Source organism: Ananas comosus, linkage group 11 (genome assembly GCF_001540865.1).
Source record: "Ananas comosus cultivar F153 linkage group 11, ASM154086v1, whole genome shotgun sequence".
Taxonomy (NCBI): Eukaryota; Viridiplantae; Streptophyta; class Magnoliopsida; order Poales; family Bromeliaceae; genus Ananas; species Ananas comosus.
The window spans coordinates 1917556-1930764 of record NC_033631.1 but is presented as its reverse complement, the minus strand read 5'-3'; the positions used below and the strand labels follow the sequence as shown (position 1 = coordinate 1930764).

General features: G+C 41.8%; 1 protein-coding gene and 1 long non-coding RNA gene across 2 annotated transcripts in view; both read right to left on the bottom strand.

The window, feature by feature from the left end:
- LOC109716949 (UPF0481 protein At3g47200-like) overlaps positions 1-1871 on the bottom strand; it is a 10786-nt gene extending 8915 nt beyond the window's left edge. The window contains exon 1 of the mRNA XM_020242573.1: positions 1724-1871. The gene's annotated coding sequence lies outside the window, so the exon portion shown is untranslated. The remainder of the gene's footprint in view (positions 1-1723) is intronic.
- The window catches only part of LOC109717680, a 13904-nt gene continuing 5977 nt past the window's right edge, over positions 5283-13209 (bottom strand). The window contains exon 4 of the long non-coding RNA XR_002218250.1: positions 5283-5341. This is a non-coding gene — a long non-coding RNA (uncharacterized LOC109717680). The remainder of the gene's footprint in view (positions 5342-13209) is intronic.

Genomic DNA, 13209 nt, shown 5'->3' with positions numbered 1-13209 from the left:
GGCTTCGTATACTATTATGAAGTATATTGAGCATGTATCTTAAAGTTGTTTTCACGAACTATATATATATTATAGTTGAGCTGAATACTATCGGTATCAAAGGGCTTCGTTGAACCACATTTTTTCGATGATGGAGTCCTCCAAATTGACGACAGGCACTCTTGAACATGATCTAGACCATTGAAGTATCTTAATCAAATTTAACTTTTTCTTTATTGTTCTCTTATCCATATCAATAGCATACAAAATAACACTGAAAAACTATATCTTTTAAAATATAAATAATCAGGATGTTTTAAAATCAAATTCAAAGAGTATAATTTATTTAAATAGGTTTAATGAAGTTTCTACAAAATATTATTCGATTTGGATTCTTTATTGTTAAAGAGAATAGTCTCATATCGATTATTAAAATAGAAAATTTGAAACCTTTTAATCTATTAAGGCAATGTATCGAAAAAATTTGAAAATTTGTTTTAAACTTTTAATGTCTAGTATCATTATTCAATTATTTACTGTAACAATATGGAGGCTCATCAGACGAACAATATGGGTGGTAATGCAAGCTATCTGCTACTGAGAGCATTCCAATAACTCTCTTACTCTCTCTCTCTCATCTTCTTCTTTTTCTATATATATATTATATATTATATGATAGTCGCTATCTGCCCTGTAAAAGACCAAGCACTTACGCTTATAAATTTTTAGCCATTATGATTTACACCTTTGATTATTTCATCCGTTTTAGATAATATATATTCAACTAACCTCTACTCAACTTTGAAAGTCTCACATCATCCTAACACACATCCTTTTAATCACACGTCACAAATATCACAAGCCCAATAACTTTGACTTTCAAAACTATTATATTATATTTATAATATATATATTATATATATAGTAGGTACGTGCAGTAAGAGCACATCAATCCTTGTGTCCTACAGTTTCTAGCATTTATCAATTTTGAATGGCGTGCGGATAGGGTGAAGAGAGAGAGAAGAGATTATAGAGATATTAAAAAAATGAGATAATTGAGAGCCCTTATTTTTTCCAATTTTCTTCTCTCTATCACCTTCAGCCATCATCAAAATACAGTATGTATAAAACTTCGGAGTATAAGGACATGCAGATGCTGCTGATAGCACAGATAGTTCGCTATCTATATACATTAATATATATATACTACTATTATAGACTAGGTCTACTATACTATCGGCTAGCACGGTAGCGTACGTGCTATCCAAGTTGTTTTCGATGATGCGGCTTTCAAATCGACGATCGGCTCCGTTAGACTTGATCTACACTATTGAAAGTATTTAGAAACTAAATTTCATAATTTTTCAATATCATTTGCCTATCAAACAAGTAGTCTAAAATTGAACGGCTGAAAATAAAAATTTCATGAAAAATGATGATAAAAGATTTAAATTCAAGATCAGATATACTGATCTTACTCTAAATAGTGAAAAAAATTTTCTATAAAAGCATAGTAGCCGGACTCTATATATATATATATATATATATATATATATATATATAAGCCAAATGAATTAAATAATTCTTATTCTATGGAAAGTACTAAAGTAAGACAATTACGAAAATTGAAGTATCTTAAATGGTCCTTAATGTCAAACTTAAAGAGTTTATTGGTCAAAAGAAAATTCGATTTAGTTCGGGGACAAACTGCTGTAGCAAATTAAGAATCTAGCTTGTAACTTACCAAGAAACAAGGAAGAGGCAAAGGCCCGGTTGCTGCTGCGACTGCTGCAAGAGAGTGCGACTGGCCGGCAAGCGAGTGTCAGTGAGACTGATATGGGGAATGAGTGACTGCGTTGGGCTTTGTGTCGTGTTTATCATTATATACTGCAAGTGTTGTCCTAAGATTTAAAGTGCCGTGGCATAAAGTGCTGTTCTTTTTCTGACACAGTATAATACGGTACGGACATACTTTCGTATCGATGCGTGGTACGCATGCGTGCCGATGGATACGCATGACCCTCTACTGGCATATTTTGGCACGGATTTATTTAAATTTTTTTTATTCTAATAAACTCTTATAATGTTATTTTGAAAAATTTACATAAATAATTATAAATATTTATTATGTATAGCTTACTACACTTATTAATTAATATATATCTAAACTTTTTGTATATAAAGTATAGCTATACCTGATGTAGAATAGAAAGTAAAATATAATAATAAAATTTTCAAAAAAAAAATTATTGATTTGATTAGAAAGTATATAATTACTAGAACAATCAGAATAGGACTACAATTATATTCATATTTTTTTTATTTTTTTGATAAAATAATTTGCGAAGAAAAATAGGTGTTTCTGAATGTCAATTAAAAACTTACTCTTATATCGATAAATAAAAAATTAAAAANTTCTTTGTCAAAAAGAAATTTATAAATTAGGAGCATTCTGTAAGTTGGGCAATGGTAGAAATATCGATTTTTGGACTGACCGTTGGTGTGGGGACACTTCTTTGCAATCGTCTTTCCCGGAGGTGTTCCAGTTATCGAATCACAAAAAGCTAAAAATTAGTGAGTGCTGGCGGAACAATGAATGGAATTGGCACAAGATACTGGGTTGTGACAGCAATATTGATCACCGATTAAATTCTACGATATCCGAACTTAAGGCTGGGGTGTCCAATTTCAGAACTGAAGAAGGCCCCGACAGTGTGCTCTGGCGATGGACTACTGACGGACATTTTACGGTCAAATCAACCTATTCTGTGTTGTGCGATGGGGGTACTAGAGATGCTCGCACAAGTAAGATTTGGAAGCTTCGTATCCCTCTAAAAGTGAAAGTATTTTGCTGGCTCGTCCTCCGGAAAAGAACACTTACTGCAGAGAATCTACTTAAGAGATGATGGGTTGGTAACACATGCTGCGTTTTATGCGGAATGGAAGAGGAAACGGTTGATCACTTATTTACTTGGTGCGTGTTCTCCAGATTTCTAATGGTGAAGACATTGGACAATGTCCAGCAAAGTGATTTGGGTGAGGATGTGTTTCTGGTCTGGGACAAATGGAAAAATAGAAAAGGTTCATCATCGTCACGTCCTAGACTAATCAGTTTAATAGCCTGCTGGTGGGTTACTTGGGATGTCCGGAACGGCGCAATCTTCAGATCAATCAAACCAGACCCTTTTGTAGGAATTTACAAGATTAAACAACTGACGAACTTGTGGGAGCAACTCCTACCAACAGTTAGACTTAATTTTACCAGGTAGCCTTATATATATAGTTATATATATATATATATATATAGATATCTAGAACTCATTTTTTCTTTTTTCTTATTTTATTTTATGTTATTTTATATTTTTATTTTATTTTACTTTTCGCGCCCTTCCCCAGGCCCGTGATGCCTCACCCATGTAGCTTAGTTCACTTCTTCAATGAATGAAGCAAGTAGCATGCTACCTTTCTCTCACAAAAAAAAAAAAAAGAAAAAAAAAAAAAGAAAAAAAGAAAAAAAAAAGAAGCAGCACCCTAAGGCGTACGTGCGACCGGGGGGGCACCGTAGCCGATACTTAAAAACACAGAATGCCCCTTCAGGAGAATTATTTATTGTATTGAGAATAAGGTTTTATGCCTTTTTGAATAGAACTTTGAAATAGAATATAAATTATGTGAGAGAGAACTTTTGTATTAAATAATTTAAATATTATATTTTTTGCAGCTTTATCGTATGGGCATAAAAAAGTTGGTGTATATTATGCATGTATCGCCCCATTTGAAGGCAGAGTTTTCTCTATTAGTAAAAGCAAGTGATTAGTGGGTAATTTGTAATATTTTAATAGTCCCACATTGAATAAAAATGAAATTATCATTAGCTATATAAGAGTACTCTATTCTAGTAATAATAACTATACTTAAACATATTGGGTCGGTGATTTTTGCTTAATGAGTTATTATTATTAGTGGGTTGAGTCGTTACATTTGGTACCACAGCTAGCTCACTAGTCGGAAGTATGAGATGAGTTTTAGTTGAGCCATGTTCGATGAATGACAGGCTAAATCAGGATCAGAATAACAAAGATAAGTAGATGAAGCATTTTGGGCTAATAGTTTTGACTTAACGAATTATTATTATTAACGGGTTGATGTTTGATTAAAAAAAATAAAATAAAATAAAATAAAAATAAAAAGGGGAAGAAATAAAAAAAAAGGGAAAGATGTAAAGATTTGAAAAAAAAAAATATCCCACCTTCTCTTTCCAAAAAAAAAGAAAAGAAAAGAAAGAAAAGATTAACCCATACCTTTCCCTTTTGAATTTTTTTTTGAATAATTTCCAAAATAAAAGGAAAAAAAAAAGGGAAGAAAGAGAATCCAAAGAGAAGAAAAAGGAGAGAGAACCAAAAGAGAAAAAAAAAAGAAGAAAAGAACATAAAGAAGAAGAAGAAAGAAAAGAAAAAAAAAGATGAAAAAAAGAAAAGTTTTTTTTAACACTCTCCTCTCTCTTTCTCTCGGATGCATGCACGAGGAGGAGATTTCTAGTGATATACTCTAGAGCCAATCGGTGACATAGGCTTGTGAACATAGTAAGTATTTTTCTTAATTAATAAGGGGCGAGTTTTATTCATATTTATTATTAGCAATATAATACATTTATATGAATCATCCGTTGAATCTTCGTTTAGAAAATATATTCCTAAGAGTTAGGAATTTGAGATATATATTTCTTTGTGCAAGATTTTTAAACGCTCCTAGCCATAGGAATATCATAAGAACGATGATATTTCCGGATAGGCTGGTGCATGCTACACTTCTATGTGAGGTAACGAATCTCAAGTCCTTAACTGTAGGGACACTAAAGTAAGCATGCAGGTGCTTGTTAGCTAATAAGTATACTGAGTGTGACCATTTAGTTGAACAGTCACATGGTTCCAAATTCGCCAGTGACTAGTTCTTTGCTACAGTTGTGTGAAGTACTCCTCGGACCTGAGGCATCATGGTTGCTGTCACGCCCCGGATTACACGTTCCCCGGGCACGCCGACAAATCCGCCGTATACAAAGAAATTTCCCCTGTATACGAAGCGTTAGCTGTACCTGTAAATCAAACACTACTACGAACAGTAGTATAGAGCTGCTAGAGAAAACAGAAGCTAAACAAACTGAGTTTCATATACATAGTCCAAATCCAAAAATACAAAGCTACTCGCACTGGCGAGTTAAGTCCACTATGTACATAAACTCGAAACAAAACATCTACCTGCAGTAGGGGCACCTCTAGCTCAGCAAGTCGGGTAGGGCTTTAACTCGCGACGCCCTTGCCTCGATCCTGATCCGCGGACGGTGCAGCAGCCGGAACCTGTGGCTCTGCAAAAACATAGGTAACAACTGGGCGCGAGAACTACTGTAAAAACAAGTAGTCCTCAGTGGGTACCGCCCAAAACAACATCGGTCCACCCACTAAGTCTACAGAAGGGAGCACGTCACCCACTAAGTATAAGAAGGAGCACAGTAGTCAGAAAAGCAGAGAAATAAACTATACTGCTATCGTCACTATCTTCATGCTCTACAACTAAACCAACGGTAGATATGTCACTCTGCACCCATCCTAATCGGACTGTTAAGCATACCCGTCCCCGGGACTGTGAATACAACCCGTCCTGCCCTTGCGATAATCGGGATTATCCCACTAACTGTGTCCCGGAGAGCAAGTACCAATGGAAATATGAGCGAACCAACGAAAAAGCATAAGCCTGACTGGAGTGCATCATGTGGCCGTACGCACGGTATGGCGGCGTAATTTGTCGGAGCTCCAATCAGTCGACTTAGGCATAGTAAGTAATTCAACTTCAATGAATCTAAACATAGGTACGTGCACTCAGGCACATCTGATCGCCGAAAGGCATATGTGTCCACGTAAAAATCTGACGGCACCTCAACAGTCGAACGGACTGAACGGATCACCTGTAAAATCCACTAGTGCCGAATCAGCACAAGAATTAAATGCATTCTAACTACCTGGTGAGTATTTCTCGAAGAAACTGCAGGACAGTACAATTTTCTAACGGATCCTAGAGCTAATCAACGGTAGTAAAGATGACAGGTCCCAAAACGCGGGTTTTCTCAATTCAATTCGAAGTCCAACATGTTAATCTAATTAAGTTATAAAGGCATGCTCAAATTCAGTTTCCATTCAAGAATATTCCAGGAATTTGGCTTAAAACTAGGAATTTTTCCAAAATTCAAGATCTATACATGTCGACGATTATTGACTTAGGCAGTGAACCGATGTAACCCACTAAAGTGCTAATCTCCTAGGGGAAAAACAAAGGGGGCGGGCGGCGGGCCGCAAACGATGGCTCGGCTAAAAGTTAACTCTGCTGATCATTCGGGGATCTCCAATCGGTCGCCAGCCAACGCCAAGCTAAACGACAAAAGTCCACTAATTCAGTCCCATTCCAGCAGTCTGAGAAAGTATGATTTCGACCAGCTACCGTGCCAAAAATGTAAGTGAGAGGCTTAGTAGGATTCCTCTCGAATACCGAATCCAATGACCAAGGCTCGTCGCCGAAGCGACGCTCCTACTGCGTGAAGAACGAGCCGAACACTAATCAATGTTCGACGTGGAACCTGCGAACAGATTCTCTTTAATCTGCTCGGCCAAAACAGCAGCTAGTAAACTAGGGTGAACAGGGCAACCTCTCCAAATCACGATTTGGGCTCAGAATTTAGTCTCGATGTCGCGAATCTAGCACGCCAAATTTGTCGCGCTTTCAATCTACAAGAGAGAACGAGCTGAACACCATATGGGTTTGCGCTTGAATTCGTGCAAAATCACACCAATGTTCGATAATGTAATACGTTGGAGCAATGCACGGGTAACACTCACCTTAATGGTAATTCGGACATTCACGTGGACAGTCGAGAGAACGGACGAAACACACACTCGCTGCTTCTCGCGGCGCTGAACGATCCAACGTACCTCGAAGGCTTCGAATTCGCGGGCACGGTAGTCGAGGCGTCGAATCCCGAGCTCCTCGGCTATCTACCCAGTGCTCTCACCATGCAGGTAATTAACTGAGAGACCAAAAAGTCATACTCTCTGTTAATTTTGAAGGGATAAAATGAAAAGGAGCGGTGTTCTTATCAAAAAAACATTGACACAATGCCCATTAGACCAACTCAAAATTGAAGGTATATATATCCTCCCCCACTATAAAGTTTTCTCCTCGAAATTAAAACATACCTCAAACCTGCTTCCTTGAACAGTAGGATAGACTCCTTATTATGCCTCCGGTCCCAATGTCGACTCCGTTCCTCGTGTTATCCACTACTTTACAAGGTATTGGACACAGGTGCAGCAATTCCTCGTATCAAGAGCCAGAATCGTACCAGGATCGGATCCTGTAGCTCAGGTCTCGCCATCTCAAGCGAGTGAAGTCGATCACGTGGGAGGGCGAACACATATTTTCTCAAGCCGAGACGTGGAACAATCATGAGATGCCGGGACTAGTCGTGTGGTAGGCAATCCTGTAGTAACCGGTCGTACGCTCCAACGTCGAAGGGTCAAAACGTGGAATGAGTTCCACGTAACTAAATCGGCGATCCCTCTGGACGTCAGAGCTTTAAGAAGATGATCTCCATCTGAAACCTCCAATGTTCGTCTCGAAGGTGTCAGCATAGTGCCTCTGTCGACTTGGGGTATATGTTACGTGTGCTTTTTACCTTTTCTAAGCCTTCATCAGATCTCAGGCCCAGCGTTTCTTCTACCCAATCACTCAAACAAAGGATTGGATATGCGGTCCGGACATGACGCTCAAAGGAAGCCACCGGAAAATGCTCGTGATAGTCTGTTGTTGGTACGCAAATGAAACCAGTCTCAGATGCGATACCATCTTTCAAAGTCCAAGGACACATGCCCTAGATGTCCTCGGTAAAGTGATGGGTCCGTTGAAGCTGCTCTGTCTGCGGTGTGAGATGCTGTGCTGACACTGCAACTGAGTGCCGAATGGCGTCTGAAGATCCTCCAGAATGTGGTCGACTCGGGTCCGGTCGGATTTATTCGAAAGTGTGGCACGCATGTAACCTCCTTATTAGCAATACACTGGCGAGTCTCTCTTGGACCAGTGGTCACTGATCGGTAAGAAGTGAGCAGATTGGTCAGTCTGACACGTCACTATCACCCAATCGATCAACACTTCGTGCGTCTCGCAATCACGACGACAAAGCGTCCATCGTGCTATCTGTCTACCCATTTCATCTCGGACTGTGCTAGACTCATTGAAGGCTTCGCAGACGTAACTGTGTCCTTTACCTGTTGCAAGTCAGGACATAGCAAAATCTCCAATGTCCTTTTCCATTCTACCAACTGGCTTTTAAATCTTATAGTATTTTAGGTACTCCACGGGGTGAACCGGTATAAGACGTGACCAAGTGGCCTCTTAAGATGTCTCTCAATCTCTGAATCCAGTAGCGTACCACACAGTCGATCCCATCTACCGCAGTACTCCGAACTGTCACAACAATCCTTCAGTTCCCCATGTTCTTAGACTGTCTCTCATATCTCTCAACAAGTGCGGATCTCCACTCTGTTCTCTGGATCTTCACAAGTACACGACCGGCAGTCAGTAATAGTAGAGACATCAGCCGACATAGGAACAGGGAGTATATCTCGAGTCCCAAGCCGCTGTATATGCTCCTCGAGTAGGGGTCTATGCTCAGTAATCAACATATCGAAAGCTTGCATGCCTTACCTGTAACGCATCTGCCCACATTCGCTTGACGGGATGGATACTGGATTGATGTCATATCTCAGCAACTCAACCACGGCGCTGTCTCAATTAACTCTTTGGGGCGATAATTGAGATTTATGTCAGTAAAAGTTCGCAGTGCTGCGTCTACAGTATGGCAAGCTTCAAAAGCAAAACACGCGGCAAGGTCCAAGTCATGAGGTGGGTTGTGTAATTTTCTCATACTCCTAACTGCGTATGAGCATAAGCAAATTTACGCTACATGACTGCATCAGCAACGAACCAAGTTACCACTGTGCGATGCATCACTTAAGATTCACAATCTTCGCCCATAACAGGAGGGAAGAGATAGGCCCGAATCAACCTCAATTCACTATCAGCTCTTGTAATCAATCGTCCATACAAAACGAATCCTCGTTGTCAAGCGTGTGAGGGTTGAAGCTTCGCAAAATTCTCCACAACGGCCGTTATATCCTCCAGCCTAGAAACTCCGTACCTTCAGTCACGTCTCCGTTCGCATCCCGAATGCCTCATCTCGAATCTTGGGTCCCCACTGCTACGCCCTCGTGCTGATCAGTTGGACCAAGAACACCTCCCGTAGCCAGAACTCGCATTCTTTAATTGAACATTCTTCTCGGAGGAAGCATGATGACAAATCTCAAGTGTCCTCGATGCTCATCATCACTCCCCAAGGAGTAATCAGGATCTATCGATGGAGACTACCACAAATCTTCCAAGAAACGGCATTTGACACTCTGTTCATCAAATCATGAATGCCGGTAGGGATTCGTCAATCAAAAGGCTCGAATATCAATGCCGTACGTGTCCGAAAGGTTGGGAAACTTCCTCGGCTCACCCTCAGCTGGTGGTAACTGACTGGAGATCATTCTTCGAGAAGACATAAGATCCTTGCCAGCTGATCGAATAGATCATAATAATGAGCGGCCAGGGAATTGGTTCTGTATGTCAATTTATTCAGCTCCCCGCGTGAATTAAATAATAATGAGCGAACTCTTTTCTTTACAAATAACCCGGCGCTCCCCAAAGCGACACCTGAGTCTCAACAAAACCTAATCATAGTCTGAATGCGCGCTTGATCTCTCATACCTCCGGGGGGTTGCATCTGAAAGTACCTTTGTGATTGGTGGCTTCAGGAACTATCCCCAATCATAAAATCAATCTCCCTTCGGCGGGCAATGAATCAGTCAATCGGGGGAAAACAATCCTGAAAACTCGCGGACTACTTGGATGTCCTCGAGTCTCGCGCCGTAAGTACTCACTGTCCATAGACGAGAAACCCGTACACACTGCTCAAGCATTGTCGAGCTCGCGCAGTATCCACGAGTGGCAAACAGCGTGTCCTGCAGCCTTGAATGTAAACTCTTCCTGGCTGACTGCGAGTTACGTCCTGTCACAGTCGATGTTAGTATAGTATCGCGCACCAATCCATTACGCGCTTACGTTCGAAGTCTGCAGTGCCCTAAACAAAGGTTTTGCGGGATACTCACGAGTCTACTGCATCCGACAAAGACAACAACATCCGTAACCTGAGACATGGTCAGGGGATATCATGCACTCTCGTTTGCTGGCACGCTTCTAATGACATGCAACAATGAATGCTTCGGCTAACAAGAGGAATGTGATGCAGCGGTTATCAAAAACGGTGGATCTATGCAGAATCAGGATACTGCCCACTCGGAATCGGTGACTGAAGGTCCTCCCTGGTGATATACTTGCACTCGGAGCCTGACTGTCACGCTCAGCGACGTGGCAAAGACATCTATCTCATGGCAGGTAGCTCGGTGCATGCTCGTAAGCTGCTGTGGATGCCAGGGTAGGGCGGTGGTGCGATGGCTCGCGGTGCTGGAGATGTGCTCTGGGACAAGTCCCTCATTGTGTACCGGCTACCACCTCATAGACCCACTGGAGCTACCTCTCTATGCTGCACTGTGAGGCCGTGTGTCCCCTCACACTGTGCGCGTCTACATGAGTCTGCTCCTGCTGAGCGGAGATCCTGGAACGCTGAGCTCCGAAGCCCACGACCTGAGAGCGTGATAGTGGAGTCTCGCCGCGGTCGTTGTGCTCGACTGCCCTCGTATCTGGAAAGGTCGGGCGCTTCTGTTGACCCTTGCCCACAGGCTGTTCATTGTCCAATGCAGCGACACTCGCTCTCACCACTTAGGGCCTGTTATGGGAGCATCCAGGTCCTCGACCTTCCGCACTAACCTAAGATTGTCGGTCTAGGCCCTGCTGACATTGTAATTCTTGCGCCTCTCTGGCCAAAATGGATACACAGTTCAGGAGATAGAAGTAAACTACGACATACTCTGCACTGGGCGATCTCATGAGCTGAGTCTTCCTCAATCTCTCGATCTTCCTTAACTCTGTTGGGAAGAAATCCAACTAGCATTCACATAATCGTACCCAACTCGGAAGCTGCGCCGATAGCCCTGAGTCCCGCTCGTCACTCAGCAATAATGGCAATCACTTGTAACAGAATGTATCCAGGCCTATGTCCTCTGAGAACGAACAGTCCACGTCGATAATTATCCATCGCATGACCATACCTCAATCAGCCTCCAGTGCTTGCATCGAAGAAAATAAGTTTCTGGTGGATAATATCGGCGAGACGAGTAACCTCTCAGATCCACGTTCCTGCTCGAAGCTCTCAAGTCAACATACTATGGCCCACTAGAGGCGCAATGGCGTAAGTAACTGCTGCGTGGAAGGACTCCTGCAGCTGGTGCTCGTCATGAGTGTGGGGGTGGAACTGCGACCTAGTCCCTCGGTACAGAACTTCGGATGTCTGAGCTATCTCTACACACATATGAATAGCTCCCATGCTGTCGTCACTCATCAGGGTAAGCAAACTGTGCACTCAATCTGGGATGCTAGATCTACTGGTCGGGGCCTGTGCTTTACAACTGGGGTGACCGCTCCCTGCTAAGCTTCGGTGGAATTGCAGATCTGCGCCAACTGGCACTCAATCGCATCGACGTATCACGGCATCGGAATACGTCATGCTGCAAGATAATAGGGCTGTCAGATACACCAAACCTCTCACCAATCAACGAACATTCATAGGCGGCCCTGTTTATCTCTCAATTTATGTATGTTGAAGCAACATTATATTTTCTTCATATGCCGAACAGAATCCTTCAGTTCACTTATCTATCCAAGAGAGTTAAACAAATTATCATTTGACTTGCCAATAACTTAAATCTCTACTTTGCTTCCCTAGGTTTGCCAAATTAGTTTCTAGGTCCCCGACCTAAGCAAGCTCTGATACAATTAATCTGTCACGCCCGGCATACACGTTCCGACGGGCACGCAGAAATCCGTGTTAACAAAGAAATTTCCCCTGTATCGAGGTTAGCTAGTCTGTAATCAACATAATAACGTAGTATTAGAGCTGTAGAAAAACAGAAGCTAACAACATGGAGTTTAGTTACTAGTCCAATCAAAATACAAGACTCAAACTCGCGACTGGCCGGTTAAGCCATATGTATAAAACTCGAATAAACACTACATCAGTAGGAGCACCTCTAGCTCGCAAGTCGGGATAGGCTCTATCGCGACGGCTCGGGCCACCAATTGCCTCGATCTTCCGGGGCTGACAACTATACATAAACATTAAACTGCAGCTCAGCGAGGAACTGCGGCCGGCTCTGCAGAAATAGGTAACATGGGTGAGAATATGTAAAAAATAGTCTCATGTGGATACCGACCAAAAAAAATCGTCCACCCTAAGATCTACAGACGGAGCAAAGTAGTCGAAATCAGGAATACTTACGTTTATCGATCAAACTACTCTATCATGGCTCTCAGCTTAACCATTAGAAATGGTCACCTATGCCCAATCCCAATGAGACTAGTAATGATACCGTACGCCGGATGTATACAACCGTCCCTCCCCGTTAACTATCCGGGCTCTTATCCACCTAAACTGGATCGATGGAGAGCAAGTCACGGGCATGCACACCAACGCAAAGCAAAAGCCTGCTCGGGAGTGGCACTTGGTACCCAGATCGGTATCTCTGTCGGACTCATTCAAGTCAATAACCATAGTCAGTAATCAACTCAACTGAGGTCTAGCAACAATGTAAGTGCCTCGCAAATTACGCCAAAAAGGCGATATGGAATCCACCGTCAACTCTGACGGACCAGTCCACACATATCGAACCCTTCAATTCATCGGCGACGGCAAAGCTAACTACATTTCACTTGTTATCTTCCGAAGAATCCAGTTACATTTTTACGGACTCTAGAGCTAATCAGGGTGTAACGAGCTGAAGGGTCCAAAACCCGGCGTTCTCCTATTCAATTTCCAATCACAGTGTATAATTAATTAATTTAAGCAAATGCTAAATCAGTTCTACTTAAGCCATATCGAATGATTTGAGCCTAACTAGCCTTCCAAAAATTATATCCCTTATGTCGGAGATATGAGTTGGAGTCAAACCATTGTATCAATCTTTCTGTGTG